At 36.9% G+C, this 18,994-nt stretch overlaps 1 protein-coding gene and 1 non-coding gene across 2 annotated transcripts in view; one reads left to right on the top strand and one right to left on the bottom strand.

The window, feature by feature from the left end:
- The window catches only part of PLCL1 (phospholipase C like 1 (inactive)), a 345,138-nt gene that overhangs the window by 136,214 nt on the left and 189,930 nt on the right, over positions 1-18,994 (top strand). The window lies entirely within an intron of this gene.
- On the bottom strand, positions 9,108-9,238 carry LOC126010138 (small nucleolar RNA SNORA51). Its single transcript, XR_007496272.1, has one exon. It is a non-coding gene; the product is annotated as a small nucleolar RNA SNORA51 (small nucleolar RNA).

Genomic DNA, 18,994 nt, shown 5'->3' with positions numbered 1-18,994 from the left:
TGCTCCCAAATTTGAGGGTCAGTTTTTCCATTTGTCCCCAAATTTGGGAACTGGTTACCTGGGGTAGCTTACCTGAAACCCTAAGGTATATAGGACAATACATAGGTAAAATACTCCATGACATTGAGACTAAAGGCATCTTTAAGGAGGAAATAGCACTCTCCAAACAAGTAGAAGCAGAGATAAACAGATGGGACTATATTAAGCTGAGAAGCTTCTGCACCTCAAAGGAAATAGTGTCCAGGATACAAGAGCTACCCCACTGAGTAAGAGAAACTATTCACCCAATACCCATCAGATAAGGGGCTAATATATAAAATATACAAGGCACTGACAGAACTTTACAAGAAAAAAAAAAAACAGCTAATCCCATCAAAAAATAGGGATAAGAAATGAACAGACACTTTGCCAAAGAAGAAATACAAATGACCAAAAGGCACATGAAAAAATGCTCCACATCACTACTCATCAGGGAAATGCAAATCAAAACAATTATGAGATACCATCTCAAGCCACAGAGATTGGAGCACATCACAAAGAATGAGAACAAGCAGTGCTGACAGGGATGTGGAGAGAAAGGAACTCTTATCTACTGCTGGTGGGAATGCCGTCTAGTCCAAACTTTATGGAAAGCAATATGGAGATTCCTCCAAAAATTGGAAATTGAGCTCCCATACGATCCAGCTATACCAATCCTAGGGATATATCCTAGGAACACAAAAATACAATACAAAAATCCCTTTCTCACTCCTATATTCATTGCCAGACTATATTTACTATAGCCAGACTCTGGAAACACCCAGGATGTCCTTCAATAGATGAATGACTAAAGAAAATGGTGGTACATATACACAAGGGAATATTATGTAGTTGTCAGGAGAGATGAAAACATGAAATTTTTCTATACGTGGATATTATGCTGAGTGAAATAAGCCAGAGGGAGAGAGATAGACGCAGAATAGTCTCACTCATCTATGGGTTTTAAGAAAAATAAAATACATTTTTGCAATAATCCTCAGAGACAAAGAGAGGAGGGCGGAAGGTCCAGCTCACGACATGAAGCTCACCAGAAAGAGTAATGAGTGCAGTTAGAGAAATAATTACATTGAGAACTATCATAACAATGTGAATGAATGAGGGAAGTAGAAAGTCTGTCTAGAGTACAGGCGAGGGTGGGATGGGAAAGGAGGGAGATTTGTGACATTGGTGATGGGAATGTTGCACTGGTGAAGGGGGGATGTTCTTTACATGACTGAAACCCAACTACAATCATATTTGTAATCAAGGTGTTTAAATAAAAATATTAATATAAAGGCTAATACATTCACACTTAAGGACCACCCTCTGAAACCTACTTGATTCATTCACGAGGAATGGGGGAATCCTTATTTGCAAAAGACTCTCAGAAGATTTTAAGTGTAGCAGGGTTTGAATACCACTGTCCTACTGCATGTTTCTAAACAATATACACAAAAGCATATTCTTTTCTTTAACTTGATTTTCTGTGAAAATCCAGTTAATTAAAAAAAAAGCTATATATTTTATTTTCTAAAATTTATTTTTGTTACCATACTTTATGAGACTGGTAATGGTGGTGTCCCGAGTTGGACTCAGCCTTCCCCTCAGTCCCATACTTGTTCTGTTTGCTGTGATAGTAAACTCTGTACAGTTCCTTTTTCATGAAAGGATTAGGGTCTCTAGGAAAAAAGAACCCCAAAATATTTGTAAAGTTTGGTGTAATTTCTAACTTCAATCATGAGTCTTAGGATATAATTTTGCATTTGAATTAGTTTTTTCCTGCTTAATGAAAGAAACCAAAGGAACGTGTGCACATCACTGTGAAGGCAGAAATGAAGTAACAGCAGCTTATTATTAAATTGCCCAAACTATCATAGCTTTTAGTAGGGAAACTTCTTGATTAAAGAAATGATGCTTTTTAGCTTTTATTTTCCCTTCTAGATGATTCAAAAATCTGATAGACATTTCATCGATTTAATGAGGTCAATTTCTGTGTTTTGAAGTAAAGCCACTTGTCTGGCATTTTTCATTAAGGCTTGCCAACAACTGGCTGCTTCCAGGAACACAGTATTATGCCAGATTATTCTATAAAGCTATGGATCAGCCGCCTTTGTAATTTACTTAAAATGATTATGTGTACATCTCCTCACTCTCTAGGCTTACAAGAAGGCTGTGCTTGTGTGGGAAAACAGTATTACTGTTTCAATGCTAAAAGCCCTTTTCTACCATGCTTTTTTTTAAATACATGGACACTGTCTTCCCCATCATGCCCTAATCTATTTTATTTCAAATTTCTCAGATAGATATTTTAAAGGAATGGAGAGATAGTTCTGTAGGTAGGGCATTTGCCTTGTTTGCAGCCAACATGGGCTCAATCCCTGGCACCCCAGGGGATCTTTTAAGCACCACCAGTAGTGATCCCTGAGCACAGAGCCAGGAGTAAGCCATGGACTGCATTTGATCTAGGAGCAAAAATAGAAATAAACAAAAAATGCTATTTTTAAATACTATGATTTTTATTTTGAACGTTTTATTGAGTTTTAATTAAGTGATCTAGAAGTAGTATTTCTTTTCTACCACTAACATTTTACTTCGCTCTTACCTATTTTAACTCCTCTTTCAACAATTTCTTTTATAATGAAATCAATAGGTATTAAATTAGTTTTTATTTTATTTTATCTTTTGTGGGTTTTTTTTGGGGGGGTGGCACACCTGGTAGTGCTCAGTGGTTACTTCTGGGTCTGCACTTAGAAACTATTCCTGGTGGTGCTCATGGGACCATATAGGATGCCGGGGATCATGCAAGGCAAATGCCCTGCCCACTGTGCTATTATTGTTCCAGCCCTTAAATTGGTGTTCAATGCAAGGAATAAAATGTATGTATACAGGGGCCGGCGAGGTGGCGCTAGAGGTAAGGTGTCTGCCTTGCAAGTGCTAGCCAAGGAAGGACTGCGGTTCGATCCCCTGGTGTCCCATATGGTCTCCCCAAGCCAGGGGCAATTTCTGAGTGCTTAGACAGGAGTAACCCCTGAGCATCAAAAGGTTGTGGCCTGAAAACACACAAAAATGCATGTATACAACTATAAAAAGAACATATTTAAATTTTCTATTTATTTAAATTTTAGTATTTGTGGATATAGCTGTCATTCTATTAACTTATTAAAAGAGTTACTTTAACTTATGATCCAATAAGAATGTTAATAAAAGAGTTACTTTAAACATCCTTGAGGGTATTTCTAGGTGGTTTTATTTATTTGTATATTAAATTATTATTAATTTTTTAAATTTTATTTAAATACATTGGTTACAAGGTTCATACTATAGTTTTTTCACAGATAAAGTTTTTCATGATTGAGTTACAGTTGTACGTTGTACAACAACCTTTACTAGTGCACATTTCCCACCACCAATCACAACAGTTTTCTTCTCACCCTCCCCACCTGCTTCTGGTTTAAAATTTATTATTATTGGGGGGACGAAAAGAATAAAAATAAAAATATTATTATTAATTATTATTATTATTTTAGTTTTTGAGGCCACACCCAGTGAGACTCAGTGGTTACTCCTAGCTATGTACTCAGAAATCACTTCTGGATTGGGGGACCATAAGGGACGCTGGGGGATCGAAACAAGGTCTCTCGTTTTTCAGCCATGTGCAAGGCAAATGTCCTACTGCTGTGCTATCACTTTGGCCCCTGATTTAATATTATTTTTTATTAATTGACATTCTTTGGGTTACAATACTGTTAATGATGGTATCTCAAGGACATAATTTCAACACTGTAAATATTTTTTAATTCTGGAAGATATAAATAGAAATACCCTGAAATACCTAAACACACATGGATTTTATTTGTCACAAATATGAGTAGTTACAGTTGCTCCTATAAAGATTCTGGTCTCCTAGGCCACAAAATAGTAAGGCTGGCAGGGTGCTTGCCTTGCATGCAATCAACCAGAATTTGATCTCTGGCATCCAAGCACTGCTAGGAATAATTCCTAAGAGCAGAGTATGGAATTAATTCTTTTTTTTTTTTTGGCCACACCCGTTTGATGCTCAGGGGTTACTCCTGGCTAAGCACTCAGAAATTACCCCTGGCTTGGGGGGACCATACGGGACGCCAGGGGATCAAACCACGGTCCTTCCTTGGCTAGCGCTTGCAAGGCAGACAGACACCTTACCTCTAGTGCCACCTCACCGGCCCCGGAATTAACTCTTGAGCCTCACCACATGTGGCCCCCAAACAAAAAACAATACAAAATGATTTTGGTCTGTTCAAAATAGACAAATTTGTCCTAATATATTCTTTCCATGTTCATTACTGGCTCTCTCTTTTTTGGGGGGAGAGGGCTGTGGACACACCTGGCAGTGCTCATTGTCCTGGCTCTATTACTCTTGGCAGTGCTCAGTTGACCATATGAAATGTTGAGAATCAAATCTACGTTGGCAGGGACTGGAGCAATAGCACAGTGGTAGGGCTTTTGCCTTGCACATGGCCAATCCAGGATGGACCTGGGTTCGATTCCTGGCATCCCATCTGGTCCCCAGAGCCAGGAGTGATTTCTGAGTACATAGTCAGGAGTAACCTCTGAGCTTCACTGGGTGTGAGCCAAAAACCAACCAACCAAACAAACAAACAAAAACAAAAGAGGGGCCAGAGTAGTGGCGCAAGTGGTAAGGCATCTGTTTAGGAAGGACAGTGGTTCAATTCCCCCTGGCATTCCATGTGGTACCCCAAGCCAGGAGAGATTTCTGAGTGCATAGCCAGGAGTGGCCTCTGAGCATCACAAGGTGTGGCCCAGGAACCAACACCCCCCAAAAAAAACCCCAACCTGGGTTGGCTGTGTGCAAGGCAAGTGCCTTACCCACTGTACTATTTTTCTGATCCTATTACTGGCTCTCTTATCTAAGGGTCTATAATCATGTAAAAAACAAATTATACTGTGCATTGATTACTACTCATTGATACTACTCAATTATTACAAAATATCTCAATGAGATTTTCCAACATGGAAATATTTTTCTACTGTTTTAATAGATGAATCTATTATTGGATAATAATAATAATCACCCACAGTCTGCAGTTATTCATAATTTACAAATTAGTTTATTTTTCTTATTTCTAAAGGTTAAAAGTCATGGTAAAATATTGAATAACGTGGTTGTCTTAAATATGTATATAGTAAAAGTAATTTTGTTCTCTCACTGTCATGATCTATTACTAGAAGAACCACTTCAGTGATTTTAGCTATTTGTTTCTGTATTTTCTTTCTTATTTAAAAAACAACAAGACTCTTAATCAGTGTACTTTCTTTCTTCATTTATGTATACACCTTTTAAATTTTTATGAAAAACCTGCCATGGGGCTGGAGAGATAATATAGTGGGTAGGGTCCTTGCCTTGCTTGAGGCTAACCTGGGTTCAATTTCTGACCTCACTATGGCCTCCTCCTGAGCATCACCAGGAGGAGATATCCCTGAATACAGAGCCCTGAGTACTACCAGATGTGGCTCCAGAACAAAACTAAAAACCAAACCAAGCAAAAAAAAAATCTTGCCAATAATTGCTGTAATGTCCATTTGAAATCTGCATTCTACAGAAACATACTAAATAGTTTGGACTACGAAGCGAAGTAACATTTTGCTCACTTTCTCCCTATAATGTTTATTACATCTAATTTCTTTGTCACATATTTTTTAAGCATCTGACTCTGACTAGTTAACTACTTTGAGCACTTCAGCCATCTATTGTAATTGCATTTCTTATGTTTGTTGCTATAATTTTTATCTCAAGAAGTCAGTTGCTGCCTCATTTTCCCCTTTTGCCCAAGTTTTTTTTTGATGCTATTTTTTCCCTGACATCCTCTAACATTTCTGTAAAATGTTTCTGAGCTCTGTGTTCTACATTCTCAAGTAGTTAGATAATTTTCCGGTTCTGTTCCTGTTCTTACTTCCTGGAGCCCTCCACTTCTGGCTCCAGCATGTGCTGTGTTTTCAAGTATAGCTCTCTCTCTCTCTCTCTCTGGGAATGCCCACTGCTTCTCTTCCGTGTTTCCCAGATCTACATCCTATTCTTTTTTGGTGGATTCCTTTGTTCTAGCAGGACGTAAAAGTATTTAGTGTATTTTGTAGTGACTTCTTGAGGAACAGTTCTCAGGAATCAAACAAGTTAATAGAGACTTTTAATTGAGAACTTCCTTTCTAAAATGTCTTTTGTCTGTCTGTCTGTCTCTGTCAGTCTGTCTGTCTATCTATCTATCTATCTATCTATCTATCTGTCTGTCTGTCTGTCTGTCTGTCTGTCTGTCTGTCTGTCTGTCTGTCTATTATCTGTCTGCCTGCCTATCTACCTACCTACCCACCTACCTATCATCTATCTATCTATCTATCTAATCTATCATCAATCTATCTATATATTATATATATATCTGTCTATCTACACATCCACTCCTTTCTCTTCAGTTTAGTTTCTTCAGAGAAAAGTCTTCAGTCTCCCCCTAGGGAAATATAGGCTGAAGGCTGATATCCATGAAAGGTTGAAGGAAATCATTAACCTTCATGAGAATTCAGTCATCAAAATATAGATTTTCATATTTGTCCCTGATTTAAGCACTATATTTTTCACTTGCCTTCTTTGGTGACTACTGTTCTTGAGCCTGAAGTATCTATGACTTATCTTTTTTTAATATCTTTATTTAAACACCTTGATTACAAACATGATTGTGATTAGGTTTCAGTCATGTAAAGAACATACCCCCTTCACCAGTGCAACATTCCCATCACCAATGTCCCAAATCTTCCTCCTTCCCACCCCTCCCTCCTGTACTCTAGACAGGCTTTCTACTTCCCTCTCAACCCTCAGATTTTTAGAGACTGATAAAGGCTAGGACTTGGACATGGTAGTTGGCTAGTAAAAGTTTAATAACTAGTTCTCTGGAAACAAATCAGCAAGATAACACTCTATTTCAGCATTTACCAATTTCTGATTGCACATACCCCACTGGAGTTGAGTATATGTCATTATAGAGTTTTGTCTTTCAAGCCAGAAGAAGCCAGCAGAGCCTACAAATCATTGAGGATATGTATTCATTTTAGCCAATTAGCCTTACACTCAGCTTCTAAAATACCTAGTATCTACATTTCCTGAATATTTCAGAAGAAAAAGGCTTGATTCTTATAGTCACAGATTTGATTTTTGTCCTTTACTAAAGTATTTTTTTCTTTCATATATTTCCCACTTTCAACTATTATATTATAGACTTTTCTTTGAAATTGGGATTTGTATTTTTGTGCTATCTTAGTTTTACAAATTTGAGAGTAGAGTGAAATGTGTTTTCATTGCTATCATGGAACAGAAAATTCTAGAATATACACTAAAGTATAAAATGACATTTGTTATTAATAGTGTTCTGGAGAATATTTTTAAATTTTATAAGACTCTGATTTTTAAGTATGAGATGCTTAAAAGTAACTGTTAACTTGACTTTGCTATATATAAACCTGCCTCCTTTATTTAGTGAAACTATATATTTTGTTCTTGGGTATGCTTAGAAATGACAGAAGTTTAAGGTAGGAATTTGAACTGAAATATATAAAGAAATATAAGTAATTTGGACCGGAAAGATAGCATGGAGGTAGGGCGTTTGCCGTGCATGCAGAAGGACGGTGGTTTGAATCCCGGCATCCCATATGGTCCATCAAGCCTGCCAGAAGTGATTTCTGAGTGTAGAACCAGGAGTGGCCCCTGAGCGCTGCCAGGTGTGACCCAAAAACCAAAAAGAAAAAAAGAAATATAAGTAATTTGAGAGAAATTTCATGTTTTAAATTACCTTCATAGCTTCATTGTCACATATTATAGTCAAAGACATTACTGAGTGGGTATATTTTCAGGAAAATGAAGTTGGAGTGGGGTGAATGGAATATTTATCTAATTTTCAAATTATAAATTTAGAACTGTCATACAATATTTCCAATTAAAAATAAATTCTATTATGAATAAAATCTGAACACATTTTATTAGAGATTAATAGAAAAAATTACCTGTTGTTTCTTTTTGGTACTTCTTCCTCAAAGCTCAAGTATATATATCTATTGCAATTCAGAAGATCTTATGCAAGTTTCTTTATCAATTGATGTCGTAGTATTCTTCTATGTAAAATTACAATATTCATGTCCTTATAGTTATTTAAAAACTTTTATTTTGCCCTTTGGTGCTATACCCAGTGATACTCAGGGTTTACTCCTGGTCCTACATTCAGGAATCACTCTTGATGATGCTCAGGGGAGCATATGTGGTGGTGGGGATTGAACCCAAGTTAACTACATGCAAGGCAAATGCCTACTCACTGTTGTATCACTCCAACCTCCAGACACATCATCTTAAATAAGGTATTTGGAACCAAACTCATGCGCTCTATTGCTGTGACCAAAGGTTGAATGCTTTCCAGGATGAAATAATCACTCCCAAACAGAAGTAGAAGATCTACAAGACCTTCATATCCATGACTAAGAGCTGTGGGGAAGCTGTAACTGATATCCTTTCCTAAAGATCATCTTGAAGATGAAAGTCAAATTTGAGCAGCAGCTAAGTAAAGCATGGACAGAGAAGAAGCCAGATAGGAAAGGACTTACATAAATATTGACTAAATTTAAATAATGTTTATCTTTATACTTAATAAAGATATTTTAAACTTAAAAAGGAATAGGAGTTTCAGAATATAAACTAAAGCATACTAATGTGGGGCCAGAGAGATAGCATGGAGGTAAGACATTTGCCTTGCATACAGAAGGACAGTTGTTTAAATCCCAGGCATCCCCGAGCCTGCCAGGAGCAATTCCTGAGCATAGAGCCAGGAGTAATTCCTGAGCACTGCAGGGTGTGACCCAAAAGCAAAAAAACAAAACAAAACAAAACAAAACCACAAACAAAAAGCATATCAATGTTTGTATACCAAATGTTAAGCATACTAAATGTTTGATAGTTTTTTTTTAATATTTTAGACATTTAATTTAATAATAGGTAATACCTCAATTGTAAGGTATAAACAATATAGAACCATAACTTGTTTTCATAGAAATATTCTTTTTTTTTTTGTCTCCCAATTCACAATACAGACCAGGCAAAGGGCCTGGGTTGAGGTGTATATGGGGTGCATTTACTGTACCTCCTCTTTCTATAAGTCATTGTAAAGAACAAGCCTGTGGTAAGAATTGGGAGGCCTTATCTTTTTTTTTCTTTTTTTTTTTTGATTTTTTTAATATATAAAAAATCCTTCACCAGTGCAACATGACCAATATCCCAAATGTCCTTCCTCCCCTCCCCACACTGGCCTGTACTCTAGACAGGCTTTCTACTTTTTAATTTTGTCTCAGAGACAAAATAGAGGAGGACTGGAGGGTCCAGCTCCTGACATGAAGTTCACCATAGTGATAGTTATTTTTAAGATTATTGTTGACAATAATAATAATAAAACAACTGTATTGTAAGTATCTAGTTACTTGTTAAAATTTACACTAATATATAAAGGTTACATTAGATTAAGTAAATATATACATACATTGGGTTGTATGTTGTTGTGTTTTCTATACTGTCTTGTAGCTTCATTATCCATGTGATAATTTAACTTAAAATTAAGTCAACCACAAGTAATTTTGCTATGCTAAATGCTGAGGGCAAAGTTTTTAATGGACTTTTTATTCAGAAACCGAATTAAAGCTAAAAATGTAAAGAATCATTGAGCATTGTAAGAAAAATGAGTGAACATTTTAATATCTATGGAGTAAATAGTTTTTATTTATTTTCAGAAAAATAAGAAACCCTTGAGTAAATGATTTGCATATATGACTTAGAAATACATAATTAGTTTATTTAAGCACCATGGTTACAAAATTGTTCATGATTTTAAGTCATGGAATGTACACCACCCTTCACCAATGCACATTTTCCATCACCAGTGTCCCCAGTTTATCCCCTTTCTTCTCCCCCTCCTCCAGCCTGCCTCTGAGGGTAGGCATTTTACTCCCCTCCCCCATTCTAATTTTTTCTTTTAATGGTGCTAGGCATTAAATCCTTGTCTCACACATGCAGGACAAGCTTTTACTACTAAGCCACATACCCAATCTAAAATTGGCATATTTGAGTAAATAAAGTTTTAAATTACTGAGGGAGGAATCATTAAAAACGAAGTCAAGAGTGACACACAAACTGGAAAAAATAATGACAGCACAGATGATAGACAAGAATAAATTTAATTACCGTCATTTGGTAAAAGGCAGCCTAAAAGACAGCTATAAAAACAGGTCATACACTGAAACAAGTTAAAAATGGCAAATAAGTATCTGTACATATCCTATTATAATCAAAAGAAGTTTCAATCAAAACAATATTTTACACTTATTAGGAATGATGCTGTGTGGGTGGAGTGTAGGAAAAGAGATATGTTGACGAGAAACACATATGGACAAAAAGCCACTGAATTTTATTTATTTTTAGGGTTTCACACCCTGTGGTGCTTTGTGTTTACTCCTGGCTCTGCATTCTGGAATTGCTACTGTTGGTGCTCAGGGACCAGATTGGATGCTGGGGTCCAAACGTGGGTCAGCCGCATGCAAGGCAAACAGCCCATACTGTGCTCTCTAGCCCCAAAGCCACTGAGTTTGTTTGTTTTGGAAATCATTGAGTCAGAGGAAAATACCCCTTGGTTTAGGATTGTCTTGACCCCTGATCTGAGAGTATCCAGCCTCCTCTTTGCTTTCAAGATACTGAATGCTGCTCCTGCTGCATGAATGCTACTGCAGGTTTTTTTTTTTTTTTTTTTGGGAAAATGCCTTGGCAAGTTCAATGAGATTTAATGAGGCCTTGAAGCTGTTCGTTAGTCATAGGTAGCAATTACTTCATATTCATATAAAGTGAGCATGTCCAACATTTTGAAAAGTTTCCTTCTGGGCATTTCTCACTCTGGAAAAACCTCTGCTCTCTCTTGAATATGTATCTCCCACTCTACCTTCCTCCCTCCCACCTACCCTTCCACCCTCTCTCATACTTTTTTAAGTTAATTTTTTAGATAAAATTATTTTAAAAAAACAATAAAACAAAAGCCAAAACAAACCAAAACACTAAAAAAACAAAACTTTCCTCTGAAAGGGCCAGAAATGGCCAATTCAATTGGATTTTGATATTGTTTTCTGGAACCTTCTTATTTCACCTTTATTGTTTTGCCCAGGGACTATCATTAAAGGAAACACAACCCATCCAACTCAATTCAATCCAAACCAAAATCTAAACCCAAACTAACGCTCAGATCTTCTGGGAGTGGAGAAGGGAACCAAATTAGTTTTATCTTTGTGGACTAAATTATTTGATAAATATCTATCTACTATCTGTATGTTAAATAGTATTTTAGTAATTGTTTACATATGAGAGAAATGTTTGTTTAAAATTCTTTTTTAACTTTTTATGTAAACAATGTGATTTACAAAGTTGTTCATAATACAGTTGTTTCAGCTATTTGGTGTTCCAGCACTAACCCCACCACCAGTGTGACCTTCCCTCTGACAATGTTCCTAGTTTCCTACCCACGTTCAAACCTGTCCTTTTAGAAGACACAAATTGACTTAATATTGCTTTTTACGTATAGGAAAATTTCATGACTTCATCTCTCCTGATGGCTGCATAGTATTCCATTGTGTATATGTACCACAGTTTCTGGAGTCTATTATGCTGAGTGAAATAAATCAGAGGGAGAGAGATAGACACAGAATAGTCTCATTCTTCTATGGGTTTTAAGAAAAATTAAGGACATTATTGTAATAATCCCCAGAGACAATAGAGATGAGGGCCAAAAGGACTGGCTCACAATATGAAGCTCACCACAAAGAGTAGTGGTACAGTTGGGGAAATAACTAAACTAACAACTATCATGACAATCTTAAAGAGTGAGAGAAGTAGAATGCTTGTCTCAAATACAGGCAAGGGTTACGAAGGAGGGAGAGGGGGAATTGATGGTGTGAATGTTGCACTGGTGAAGGGGGGTGTTCTGTTTATGACTGAAACCCAACTACAATAAAGCTTGTTATTATGGTGCTTAAATAAAGATTTTATATAAAAATATACTGCTTGTTACAACAAAGTGGTACATAGAATTATCACAAAATAGTTCAATAAAAGAGAATTTGTGATCATTGTTATGCCTTACAATGCTGGTACTAACATTGCCCGAGGACTTACTGAGCTGATTGGTGCTAGCTGAGCATTTGTTTTCATTCATTTTGCTTGCTGGGCTTCTATGTCACTTTCTGTTCTACTGCTGTACAGTTGGTTCTCTGAAAGTTGGTGCTATGGAGCTGAGACAATTCTGCCACTTGGTGAGTTGAGGAAGGTTAGTGAAGCTAAGCTATGTATATGCGGGATGAAGTAAAGTTTGGTGTGTGTGTGTGTGTGTGTGTGTGTGTGTGTGTGTGTATGGGTTTTTTTTTTTTTTTAGCAAGGAGGGGAATTTGCCCTCTTCTGTTTTAAGAAGGCCCCAGAGTTCTCAGCCCAGAGACTGGCCTAATTGGGATAATTCGATGACTTGGCGTCTCTTCTGAGAGACCATGAGTTGCTATGGAGCTTATATTTTAGAGAGGTAGGGACAAATAATTTAAAAAATTCAATGACGAATTTAAATGGCTCATACAAAGGTGATAAAATCAGGTAATATAATGTAGGAAGATAGTGGTAACTATATAAATGTGTTTGTATAAATAGAAAACACATGCTCGCAGATACAGAATAGTGATTTTTAAACTTTAGTGTACATCAGAATTACCAGAAATATGCATTCAAATGCAGGTTCCTAGCTCCCCTCCTCAGAGTAGGGCCTGGTGCTACAGTTGGGATTTTGCCCTTTTTGGGGGGTGGGGGGCCACACCCATTCCAGTGATAGGCTTATTTCTGATTCTGCACAGAATCTGCACTTATATCTTAGTTCTGCACAGAGATTACTCTTGGCAGAGTTCAGGGGATCTTTTAGGGTGTCTGGGATTGAACCCAAATTGGCCACATGCACGGCACACATCCTACCTACAATTCTCTCTCTCTCTTTCTGTCTCTCTTTCTCTCCCTCTCTCATTCTCTCTCCCCCATTCCCTCCCTCTCCAGCCCTTGTGATTTATATTTTTAAACAAGTTGCCTGGCGCATCTGCAGCTTCTAAGATCAAACTTTGGGAGTCCTGACAGAGTGCTGGATGCACCTAGAAAGCCTCTTCCAAGAGTTCGTACTTGGATGGAGACTTGAATGAGGTGGAACTAAAAACGTGAAGATGATCAGTGGTGGGAAGTGGAGGACAGAGAACAAACCTTTCCAGATAAAACAGAGAAACTGAGGTTTGTTTTTTAATACAAAACAAAACAGAGGCTGGTGAGGATACTGAGTGATAATAGAGGACAGTAGCAGCAGATGAAATCAGAGTGGAAATAGCCAGATGTCAAGCTATAGAGAAAAGTGGTTCTTACCTTTGAACGTACACTTAAAAACAAAAACAGCAGCAGCAACAGCAAAAACTCTGTCACGCCTATCTGTAGAGACTCATAGAATCAATTGGGTGGTACTTTAGGTATTTTTGAAAGCTCCTCTGGCAGTTCTGATAAGCAGCCAAGACTAAGAAAGATGGATTAGTAGCAGTGTAGTTAAAAAAAATTTTTTTAGGAGTGATGGAAAATCTTTGAATTATTGAGGATATAGTTTGAATTAATTGTTTGAATAAATTTTGAATGAAGAGGACAACCAGAAAATGCTTCAATTGTCCAGACTCAAAGAGATGTGAGCTTTGTTGAGAAGGTCCTTGTGGGCATGGTGATAGATGGGAGGCAGGATGGGGAGGAAACTGGGTGAAACAGAAAGGACTTGCTCATATTTTGCTCATGGGAAGCAAGTGAAAGAGAGGAGACCAACTCAAACTTGATGCCAAGGTCACCTTTTTTTGGGGGGATCACACCCGGCAGCACTCAGAGGTTACTCCTGGCTCTGTGCTCAGAAATCACTCCTGGCAGGCTCAGGGAACCATATGGAATATCGAGAATTGAACTGGGGTCTGTTCTGTGTTGGCCACGTGCAAGGCAAATGCTCTGCCGCTATGCTATCTCTCTGGGCCCCCAAGGTCATGTTTAAGCATGGTAAGTGATCATCAACTGAGAACATTGGGGTTGAAACAGATTTGGGGAGAAATAAAACATTTTATATTGAGCAGTCTGACTCTAAAATGCCTTTTAGGAGTAGTTAAGAACTAGATTGTTTTTAGGGAAAAGTAGCTGGATAAGGGTGGACTAATTAATCTCTTCATTGTCAGCCAACCCATTTTCTAAGTAGTAGGGTAGGATAATTTTTCTTATAAATGATTTCAAGTGTATATTGGAAAACCAGCTTTTCCTTTAATGAATGGCAGTTTAAATGGATGAATGTCAGTAGTTTAAATCTGTGGGCTTAATTAGGTGAGCACTCATTTTTATTTCTTGAGTTAGTAAATGATAACTGAAATTTTATCTTCACATTATCATTTTTATGGGCAACATGGATTCAGATCACATTGTATAGGGATATCAGATTTCTAGTAGTTATTGGTTATATTTCAATTAGATTATCAGAAAATATTTGGTTAAATGAATTTATTGAAATCAAAAGGGCAGCAGTGCTTTCTGTGTTGTATTCCTTCTGTTAACCTGGTTAAAAGTATATATATATTTTTTTTTCTTTTATCTTAATTTCATTATAGAATCATGATTTTTAATGTTACTGAAAGTTGAGTTTTAGATATAATATTGATCTAGCACCAGTCCCACCACCACTGTCAACTTCCTTCCACCAGTATTCCAAAATCCACTGCTAGTGGGAATGTTGTCTGGTTCAATTCCTGTGAAAAATTATATGGAGAACTTTCATTAAACTAAGTATTGAGTTGCAGGCCAAAGAGATAGCATGGAGGTAAGGCATTTGTCTTTCATGCAGAAGGTCATTGGTTTGAATCCTGGCATCCCATATGGTCCCCCGAGCCTGCCAGGGGTGATTTGAGTATTGAGTTGTTATACAACCCAGAAATTCAATGTTGGGCTACCTATCCCCACAAATACGAAAATACGAAAACATTTATTCCAGTGAACTTATGTACTGCATTATTTTTTGTAGCACTTAATACAATCAATAGCTAAGATATGGAATCAACCTAGAAGTCTGTTGCTTGCTGGAGGTTCCTGAGTAGCATCTGTGAAGTGTAGGAGGGGGCAACAGTCTGGCGAAGGAAATCTATAGTTTTCTTTCCACACCTGTCACCTGGAGAAAACTAGAACATCTTGAACTGGAGAGTTTGCTCTGAGCCCCGGCATGGCATGGGCTTCCTGTCTTGCCAGTCCTAGGAGACAGCCAGCATGCTGTGTTTGGTGTACTCTTCTTCTGCATGTTCTGAGCAATGATATATGCAGACACTTTCTGGGGAGCTGTAGACTCAGGCTAGACTGAGAAATTGTTTTTGCAAAAAAAAAAAAAAAAAAAGGTCAGTCAAGTTTATTGGGTTCAACATTTTGCCTTCAACCCAGAAAGGAATTTCAGAAGGTGATAAACAGTGATATATAACAAGTTTATTGGGAAATATCCTGGGAAGAGCCAGGATACACCCCAATGTTTTGCATAAAGATGCATAATACATGTCTCAAGAGGGGAGAAGAGGATGGCAGGAGCGGTGGCGGTGCATCTCTGTAGTCATCTACAGTTCCCAAGGTTCTTCAATATTTTTAAGATTCAAAAGATTGATAGTTGTGATGCTCAGACTCAGAGTTAGAATGTAGAAAAACATATTAGGAAGTAGAGGAGAAGAAAAAGGAACTTCCTGCATGAGGAGAAATGTAGTATAGGACTAAATTAAATATGGCTCATTTTGTGGAGGGTTTTTATAGAAAAACTGAATCTTTGTACAGGCCTTGAGATACTATTTGCCTGATCTAGCTGGTATGAGTTCTTTGGGTTGGGCCTTTTGTCTTAGCATTGCCCATTCTCTTATCTTCCTTGAGGCAGGGGCAGAATTCTATGGTCCAGTTAATATATTTAAAGTATTAGTGAGTTCTTGGGGATTAGGCATGTGTTAGGTCAATAGAGACAGATGGAAGTGTTGGCAAGGGGAAACTGAGGCTTCCTCTTTCAATATGTGTGAGCATCACATACATAGGCACCATGAACTTGTAGCTTGAGAGCTGGCTTCCTTTGTCAAAGTTAGTTTACTTACACTTTCCTCAAACTGCCACCCAATCCATTGTTGCTAAGGTGTTTGCCAAGGACAATTTGTAGCACCTTTTGTAGTTCTTCAAATTATATATGCTGATGGTCTTTTATGTCCCTGGTCAGAGAAATGAAGAGCATAGGAAAAGGGCCAGCTCATATATAGAACAGACAAGTCATTTCTAATAACTTGAGAGGAAGAGCGAGGTCCAGAAGAAAGGCTGAAGGTTAGGTTACATAGACAACAATGACAGAATACTACAGGAATTTATATACAAGTTTTATTTGTGATCAGTCTTAACATTGGGACATATGTTTTATAGCTTCTCAAATTAGCCACCTATTGTATCCCTGACTTCTCAGTGCACCATTTTCCATATAAGCACTCCAGCGTTAACTTGAACACAATGAATTCCCTAAGTAGTAAATTCTATCAAAGGGAATGCATTTACAATGATTTCACAAACACACTTTGCTTGTAGAGAGCAGCCCTCAGGCAAGAGTTATTTTCTTGTTATTCTAAGGTGTCTAATTTGGCCTCAGAAAACCTATGAAATTTAAATGCTATTTTATCACTAGAAATAGTCTTCACCATAGAAGAATATTAAACAACTGTTAACTTTAGGCCAAAAGGTCAGTATCCACATATGAGTAATATTCCTACCTTATAATTCTTTCTTATATTTATCAAATTTTGAAATAGAAAAAGTTTAATATGTTTAAAAGTACTTAATATTTTTAATTATTTGGTACTGACTTTGATATTTTTCAGTATATACAAAGAATTTTCACAGTGATGGTTCTACAGTTTATAATATGACTAATAATGAGTCTTTGGTTGACTTCTTTCTATCTTAAGTGGTTTTTCAATAGTAGCCAATCCATAAAGTCTACTGCTTAAAACCATGTGATCATGTAATACACAAATTTTGAAATATAAATGACCCATTATTATCAAACTCAGGAAAACAAATCTCTCAGGATACTAGTCATGTTTGACCTGCCTTCTGGATGATCAGAAGTTTTCTGGGTAAAGGTACTAGGTAGGGAAGAACAGACCCCAGGTATGGAGCAAAATAATTGGTCTTCCTCTAAACCATAGGAACAAGGGAAGGAGAAACCAAATACAAAGCAAATAAATAAAAGACAGAGGAGATTGTACTCCTCTGAGAAATGCAGTCTCTGCTCTACCTCATGAGAAACTCAAGATTTCTTCCTCCATAAGCCCCACTTACATAAAGCATCCATGAATATAAGAGACTTCGAATTATTTGAAGGGAGGAATTCACTTAACAGCCAAGTAATCAATGTCAAATGGGATATGAACATCTCCCTTCTTATCTTTCTAATTTATCTTTTGGCCTTTCCTCACAGGATTGTTTCCAAAGATCCTTCGACACAGCTTTGTAGAATCACAAGTTTCTCCTGGGACTTTTATTTTTCTGTTTCTTAGCTATTCTCCTTTGCGCCTTAGGTCTAACCTCTAACAAGGTCATTCATTTCATTTTCTGTCCTTAAATTTCTTAAAGTGTTTTCACATATAGTTTTTTTTACATTAAAAAAATAAAACATGGGTGGCAACTGTTAAAAATCATTAACTTTTCACCCCCGTTATGCAAGACTGAAGGGAAACTATTGGTCTCTAAATAAAAACTAAGGGAAAAAATGAGCTTGGATGACTGTTTACTCCCTAATCTAGGAACATAGCAGTTCAAATGGGAGAAACTCCACAAAGCATATCTTCCAGTTCTATCCAGGATGTAGCAACTTGCATAATTTTATCATTCCTTGAAGCTGCAGAGTGTTTCATTGTGCATGTAGACCACATCTTCATGATCCATTCATCTGTCATTTGATGACCTGTTGCAAACAGGAAGGTAAGAGTAATGTGCTTTTTGGAGAAAACAGCATCTGAAAACTAAACCAGCCTGAAAGCATAGAGGTTTCTGTTACAAAGGACCCATCTCAGGAGCTTGGAAAGTCACAGAGATGCAGAATTGCAGACCAAGTACAAAGAGGTTCCCTAAAAGGAGAGGTAGCTGGACCCCTGGGAAGGGATACTCCATCTCTAGAAAAAGTTCATATATTTATTCATATACTCATTTATATGAAAGTTATTTTAATAAAGACAGGAAGACTATTATCAAATTAATCCTGAGTTTTATAACCCTAATTGGCTAGTTGTTTGATATGACTTAAGAACATACACTTGTATCAGTAGAAGTTTTGTTGATTGTCTTCTGATAAATATTTAATGAACCACAAGGCTAGTCAGGAAACCAAAATACTAATAAGCATCTTTTGGTTAGTCACTTTGGGTGCCAAAACTTTTTTGATGATTGATTCATGACATTAATTTACTAAGATTGAAAAAACCATATAAATGTGCTGGTTTCCTGATTGATGATTCCTTTCTAAAATGGGAGTCAGGATAGTCTTGGAGTATATATTTGAAGATTTTTTTTAACAATATACTAAATATTGAAAGTTTATGTTGTATCTTAAGTCTTTCCAGACCTATCTCTCACAACTCTTGTGCTGATTAGATAACGAATTTGATGAATTCCTCTCTGCTGAAGTGAAAGTCATTGATATAACTTATTATCAATTATAAACTGATTTTGTTTCCCTTTTCAATTTGTACTTACCATCTTATTCACAGGAATTTATTGAATGTAAATTTAAGGTATTGTATTCAGAACAGGGATATACTTTTTGTTAGTTGCACTGTTATC

Source organism: Suncus etruscus, chromosome 5 (genome assembly GCF_024139225.1).
Source record: "Suncus etruscus isolate mSunEtr1 chromosome 5, mSunEtr1.pri.cur, whole genome shotgun sequence".
Taxonomy (NCBI): domain Eukaryota; kingdom Metazoa; phylum Chordata; class Mammalia; order Eulipotyphla; family Soricidae; genus Suncus; species Suncus etruscus.
This window is presented reverse-complemented; position numbering and strand designations above follow the sequence as displayed.